The sequence below is a fragment of the Cynara cardunculus genome, unplaced genomic scaffold (genome assembly GCF_001531365.2).
Source record: "Cynara cardunculus var. scolymus isolate 2C unplaced genomic scaffold, CcrdV1 Un_Scaffold_1703, whole genome shotgun sequence".
In the NCBI taxonomy this organism is placed as follows: domain Eukaryota; kingdom Viridiplantae; phylum Streptophyta; class Magnoliopsida; order Asterales; family Asteraceae; genus Cynara; species Cynara cardunculus.
The window spans coordinates 29725-36789 of record NW_020200847.1 but is presented as its reverse complement, the minus strand read 5'-3'; positions in this window follow the sequence as shown (position 1 = coordinate 36789).

Genomic DNA, 7065 nt, shown 5'->3' with positions numbered 1-7065 from the left:
GTATGAAACTATATTTTGGGAAACCTTCCTACCAAGCGTGGTGACGTAAGTCTGTTTTGGTATGGAAGTGGATTTTGTAAATTTTTTCTACCAAGCGTGGTGACGTAAATCTGTTTTGGTATGAAACTTGTTTTAAATAATAGTTCCCCCAGACGTGGTGACTTTTGTCTGTTCTGGTTTGGAACTCGGAATGGGTAATTTCAGACGTGGTGACTTTTGTCTGTTCTAATAAGTAGCCCTGTTTTGATGGAGGAATAATGGTGGCATATCAAGGAGAGGTGTACTTGGAATAAGGGTGGCATTGTCATATGTGGATAATATTATAACTCTTATTATTACAAATTGGATTTAATAACTTTGAGTCATCATTTCTTTGTGACCTGATGAATTAAAGATATTATTTCCATTTAATAATAATTTAGATGTTATTGAGAAGGGGAAAACGGTTTGTCATATCAGGCAAGTATTGCCTTAAATCTTTTCTGTTAATATTTTTAAAGGAATGGTCTTTTGACTCAAGAAGTTTTCGTTATAATATTTGTTTCATATTGGGAACGTTGGATCTCTAATAAGAGATATTTTATAAAACTGAGGTTCTTGGGTGAACTCTATCTTGCATGATATTGTGAACTGTATCATTTATTTATACTGTAGAATATTTCTAAACGGAATTACATTATCATATTTTGGTGTTCATCACCCTGCATTTGCAAAGAAGGGATTTACTCACTAGACCCATCTGGTCTAACCCTCATCTTCTGTTTTAAATTATGTAATGCAGGAATAGCGGGGTCTGGAGATATTAAAGGGAAAGGGAAAATGTGATTATTTTTCTAATCTGTTGTCTGCTTTTGAAGATACATGTTACATTACATGTAATAGTACAGAATTTGTTTTGGAAATTTTTATATGTAGATTTTGTACATATAGTGATCTTTGTACTAGTGGGACCTTATGATATAAATTATATTTCTATGTAATGAAATATGTGTTATATGCATATGTGGTGTTTGGGGGTGTTACAAAATGTCATTCTGTGCTCAGTCTAGAAAAAGAAGACATGATGACATAGAGATTGAATGATGATATTAATGTTAGGATCGGAATTGAAGAAATATGATAAGTAATGTTTTAGTTTGGTGCAATGCAAGAACAAGTTAATCATCTATAATATTTGGTCAAAGGTATGAAGGAGGATTTGGCCAAATATCATTATGTGCTCAATCAAGAAAAAGAAGACATGGTGACTCTGATGATTCAGATCATCATGAGAGGGAGGAAAAATAAAGATTGAATGATGATATTATTGTTGGGATCAGAATTGAAGAAATTATTGAATATGAGGAACAAGCTCATGAAAATGTTGTTGATGATAATAATGATATTCAAATGGAAATGGCTGAAAGGATTGAATATGGGGATATAGAAAATATTGGATCAGATGAAGCTGTGGATGGTGGAAATATTATCTTTGATCAGGAAGAAGTGGAGGACAGATAAGAGTTGGTTGACAGTGAGTCCTCAGATGGTGAAGTTTTTCCCAATGTTGCTAGAAGATTATGCTTTGATTCATATGAGAAAATGACAGGAAGTTTAGAAAACACATATACTGATTTGGTGTTATCTTTTTCATAAATTTAGAATAGGAGAATTAAGCTCTTACAGAAGTTTATCTTTCAAAAGATTATATTTCAAAAGTTGATTAAGCAAATTATTTTTGGTGCTCAAGAGTGCATGATTTATGGAGACCTGTCCTTGTTTCAAATATTTAAGGATTCAATCAAGAAAATTGGAGTATCTTTTGAGGAATTTATTGTTGGCGATTTGGTTCACAGACTTTTTGTCTTACTTATTTGTTAGGACTGAAAATCGGTGATAAATTGTATTCGTCTTGAAAGTTAATTTTGTCTATAATCGTATTAAAAGTCATCGTGTTTAACTTTTCTTAGAATAGTTTGACTTTGACTTTGTCTAGTTGTTTGACCCTATATAAAGGGTATTTCCTTTGTAATTTTGGAAGGAGCTCATATTGTAAATTCATAATATGTAAAGAAGGTTTGACCAACTTTAGAGTTTTGACTTTCTCTCTCAACCTTCATCTCTCTCATCAAAGTGTTGTTACAAGTATAATCAAATCTGCCATTGTTGAAGAGCTTTCATGAAGATTGATTAAAGTGGGAATTCCAATTGGTATCAGACCAGGAAAATGCAAAGAAATCGGTGAAAGAAATCAGTAATTTGAAGATTTTTTGGAAGAAAGTTTTCTAGATTTTTGGGTGTTCTTCATTCTTGTTCTTCATTTTCTTATCATTTTTCTTGATTTTGATCCGAAAATCTTTCTAAATCTTCTATTTAGGTGTTAAAGTTGTGATCATCGTGTGCATATTTGAATTGTGAATGATTGTTGTTCATAAATTTTCTTTAGTTTTAACACTCGTTTAAGAGATTTGTTAGTTTTATGAAATTTTGAAGTTCTTCGTGTTCTTGATAAAATTCATCAAAAAGATAAACTTTGATCCATTTTTGTATAAATTTTAGTAGTTTCTGTGTTTACATTGACTTGGTGTGGCAAGACAATTGTGTCCGAATATTGTTTCATCGCACATAACTCAGCCGGATTAGAGAGTTCTCCGCACACAACTTGATTGGACTAGGGACTACTTCGTACAAGGCCTGAACAGACAAGAGACTAAATCAGAGACAACTTGAGCGATTTATAGAGTTCATCGCTTAAGGCTTGAACAGACTAAGGTCTACATCGGTTAAGGCTTGAGTGGAGTTGACCGGATATGGGATCATCGCCCAAGATTTAAGCGGAGTTGAGCGGATAAGTGAGCAAATCGCTTGAAACCTATCCGATTTAAACTTAACTTTGAACAATTTAGCTTAGGCTTGAGCAATTAAGACATTGTTTTGAGTGATTTAGGCACAAGCTTGAGCGATTAGTCAAAAAAATTTATCACTAAGTCGGACAACTAGGTAGGCGGACATATCATCCGATTTAGGTAAATCGTTCATAGACTTAGCCGGTTTAGAACTTAGTTTATCACAACAGGTTGACCGGTTTAGATCTTCCTCGCGCATCACTCTAACCGGACTAAGTTTACTTCCCTCAACAGCCCATCCGGATTAAGCATTCATCACTTGATTATCTTGTCCGGATTTGATCTCTGAATAAGAACTTAGCCGGAGTTTTTGTCTCGTGTCCGGATTTTGTGTTTCTTGGCTAGTTCATTTAGCAATTTTATTCTTAGCAAATTTCTTGATCATTTGTCCGATTTTGGATTTTTTTTATTGAATTTGTTTTCTTTTGAGCTTAACTGTTTTTGATTTCTTTTATCTGATTTCACAGCATTTGATCCAATTAATCAATCTGATTTGAAAATGGCAGTTTCATATGAGAGAGAAGACAAAGAATTGAGAGAGAGGATTGTTGAATTGGAAAGAAGAGTAGAGAGCTACAAAGAAAAATATCTTAATTTGTTTGATGAGAATTTTGGTGATAAAGAATTTATCAAGGAGCTACAACGAGAAAATAAAATTTTGAGAGAAAATTCTGAAAAGATTTTATCTGATAAGGCTAGTGAATTTGAGAGAACTTTGGACAAAGTAAAGAAAGAATGTGAAGAAGAATTGAAGACTTGGATTAATGCTAATAAGAAGTTATCCAACAAACTTCAAGATCTGCAAAAGTGAGGAATTCATCTGAGAAAGTTAATCCAGAGACTGAGAACTTAACTGCAAAACTCAATAAATCTGAGAGTGATTTGTATGAGTTAAAGAAGTTACAGGATTTAGAGAAGGAGAAATTTCTGAAAGCAGAAAAGAGTTTGAATGTTGAAAGAACAGAGTTTGAGAAAGAGAAGAAGAGATTTATTGAAGTTGAAAGAAGATTCGGAGCTGAACGTGTATCTTATGAGAATAAGATAAACTCTCTCGAGCTGAACGCAAAAATGTTATTAAACAAAATCTCGGATTTTGAGCAGCTGATCATCTTGGAACGTGCCAAGAATGATAAAGAAAAGAAAGACATCATAGAAGAGTGTCAGATCCAAACTCAGAAATTATCCGACAGCATTGCTCTAAAGCAGAAGGCTTTAGATGAAGAAAAGAAGCAATTTGCTCTTGAGAAGATAAATACTACAAAGAAACATACTACTATTGCTAAAGAGCTTGCTGAAAAGAAAAAATGGCTTGGCATTGCTTCTGAGAATGAGAAGAGCAGCTCACATGAAGAGAGAAGAGAGTTTATAAATCAGAATAAGAAGTTTGAAATGCTTCAGAAGGAGTTAGAAGGTAAACTCCTGGATACTACAAAGAAATTGTCTGATCTGAAGACAGACCTTAAAACTAAGCCAAAAATGAGAACAGAACTTAAAAATAAGTTTGATTTAGTTAATGTTGAAAGAGACCAGCTTTTACAAAAAGTCAAAGACTTTTCTTGTGCTCAAAGCTCAATTGGTACTTCTTCTCAATGTAAAACCAGCTTCTATGACTGTTCCAAATCGAATAGTTATTCAAGCAGCCCTAAATCAACTATTTCTAAGAATTATTCTCGTTCTTCTAATCAGTATTATCAAGGGTATGTTATCAGATCACTCAATAATTCTTCTAAGATTAAAAGCATTTGGGTTAATAAATATGAATCTGTTTCATCATGTACCCCTGTTTACTAATCATCTTCCTTGTTTTGTAAGATCTACTACTGATTTGATTCATCTTAGCAAGAGAAGAATCATGTGCTCCACATGCAATTCAACAGATTTTGTTAACAATAAGACATACAACAGATGGAGTACAGACAACAGAGATCAGAAGGACTGGAAAGGTAAGAACATGTATGATTATAATAGGTGGTATGGATCATATTTTGTATCTGATCATCTTGTTCAAAGTGCTAAAAAGAAGATATCTAATAGAAATAGATGGTTTGGAAGTTACAACATACCCCAGCCCGATATTAACAAAAATAGGACCCAAATTCATTTGGGTACCAAAATCTATTTGATCTGATTTTCCAAGTGTGTCAATTTTGTGCTGATCAGAATATTATATCAGTGATACACTAATGCAGGGGGAATTGTAATATGTTCCACACAAGGCTTCTGAACAATTCAGTTCAGGACCCGTGCTTTACCGAGTGTGGTTTCTAAACACACAGTTTAGGACCCGTGCTAAACATGTTTACAATTTTTTTTTTTAATTTTTGAGCTGAATCGAAATATTTCTTAAATCTAATTTCTAGGGGGAGTCTCTAGAAAGTTTAATAAATGTTTTTGGGAAGTGATTTTTTTATAAAAATGAGTACATTTTATGAACAGGTATATCCTGAGATTTTACTTGCGTAACTTCTCATCGTACATAACTCCAATATCTGTTTCAATCATTCTTCAAACTGTTATTATCACGTCTCTTATATAAATTATTTTCGGTGATAATACATTCATTTGTATTCAAAGGTTGATTTTTCTGATTTTTTTACCTTGACTGATATACACTTCATTTTTTTAATCAGAATCTGTAAACTTGTTCTTACAGATCTTCATTCATTTCTCTCGCATACTGAATAATCTGATCGTTGTCACATCATTCCTTTATTGATTGTGCTTAAAAGCCAAATTTCTTGATCAATTTTTATCTGATCATTGTGTTTTATTTGCAATAATATTCTTGATCAACCATTGTGATCAACTGAGCATACAATGTTATTTTAGGAGGGACTGAGTGCTTAACAGAAATACCTATATGGAATATCATAACCGACAAACCTACCCAAGAGGACAACCATATTTGAGTGATCTTAAACTCAAAATGGGTTTGTGTGCAAAGTTTAAAATGAAAATGAGAGGGGTAGTTGTTGTGAGCCAAAAGAATTGACGAGAGTTGTGTCAGGATTAAAAGAACATAAGAATCTTGTTCCAAACTTCTAAAATCCGGGCATACCATACAATCTATTAGTTCTCAATTTTTTCGAGACTAATATAGAAAAAGGCAAAGCCCAGGCCAATTCTTGTCACAACCTCACCAGCTACTCATTTATCTTTTAACAGATAAGTGTTTCAATAATACTTGGGGCACGCAGCTCATCATCTATCAATTTCTCACTCGGAGAAAGTTGATATTGAATCAGAAAGATATATGTCCCCCCTTCAAATATTTTTTATCACGAATTGAGTCTGATAAATTTGTGTAGTCCACACAGTTTATCTTTTTGAGCCTAAACAGAAGCATATGTTGCTTTATCTTTCTACACTACACAGATTTTGCATTTTATATGTTATTTTGCCTAAACATTCATAGATATGCTAATTTTAAGCTATCGATGAATGAATGGACGACCTGGTGAGATGAGCATCATAAAGTCTCATATATACAGTACATCTGTTGTACTGAGTATATCTGTTATACTCACGGGCCAATGTTTTTATAAGATTGAAAACAATTTCATATGTTGAAATTGGTTGTTATCTTCCCATTCCCTTAATCTGAAAAGATTAAAYAAGTGGATTTGAAAAGATCTACTTACAATTTCATGAATTGACGGCTTTCGCGGAAATTTTCATTCATTCTTGTGTATAATGTAATGATTCTCATTTCATCATAAGGCGAAGTATGTATTAATGAATGGAATGTTCATTTCCGAACATTATAAGGGGATTTTATTGTAAAGATCAAGGGGGAATAACTTCAATGGTGGCAAATGTAACACCCCAACCCACACATTGCATATAACACATATTTCATACAAAAGAAATACATATTATTCCATTCAGGTCCCTTAGTACAAAAATCTAACATGACCACATACAAGGTCCAAAAATTCAAAATACATTTCTTGTACTAATCAATCAAAACTGTACATCAAAACAGATCTTCAAGCAGAAAGGCATATAGGAAAATATTAAATCTTCCCCTTTCCCTTAGCATCTGTACCTCCAACAACACATAGTTAAAATCACAAAACGAGGGTTAGACCGAAAGGTCTAGTGAGATACCCTATTTATGTTATTGCAGGGTGTAAATCACCAAAATCTTTATGAAAAACAATTATTCATATATATACAA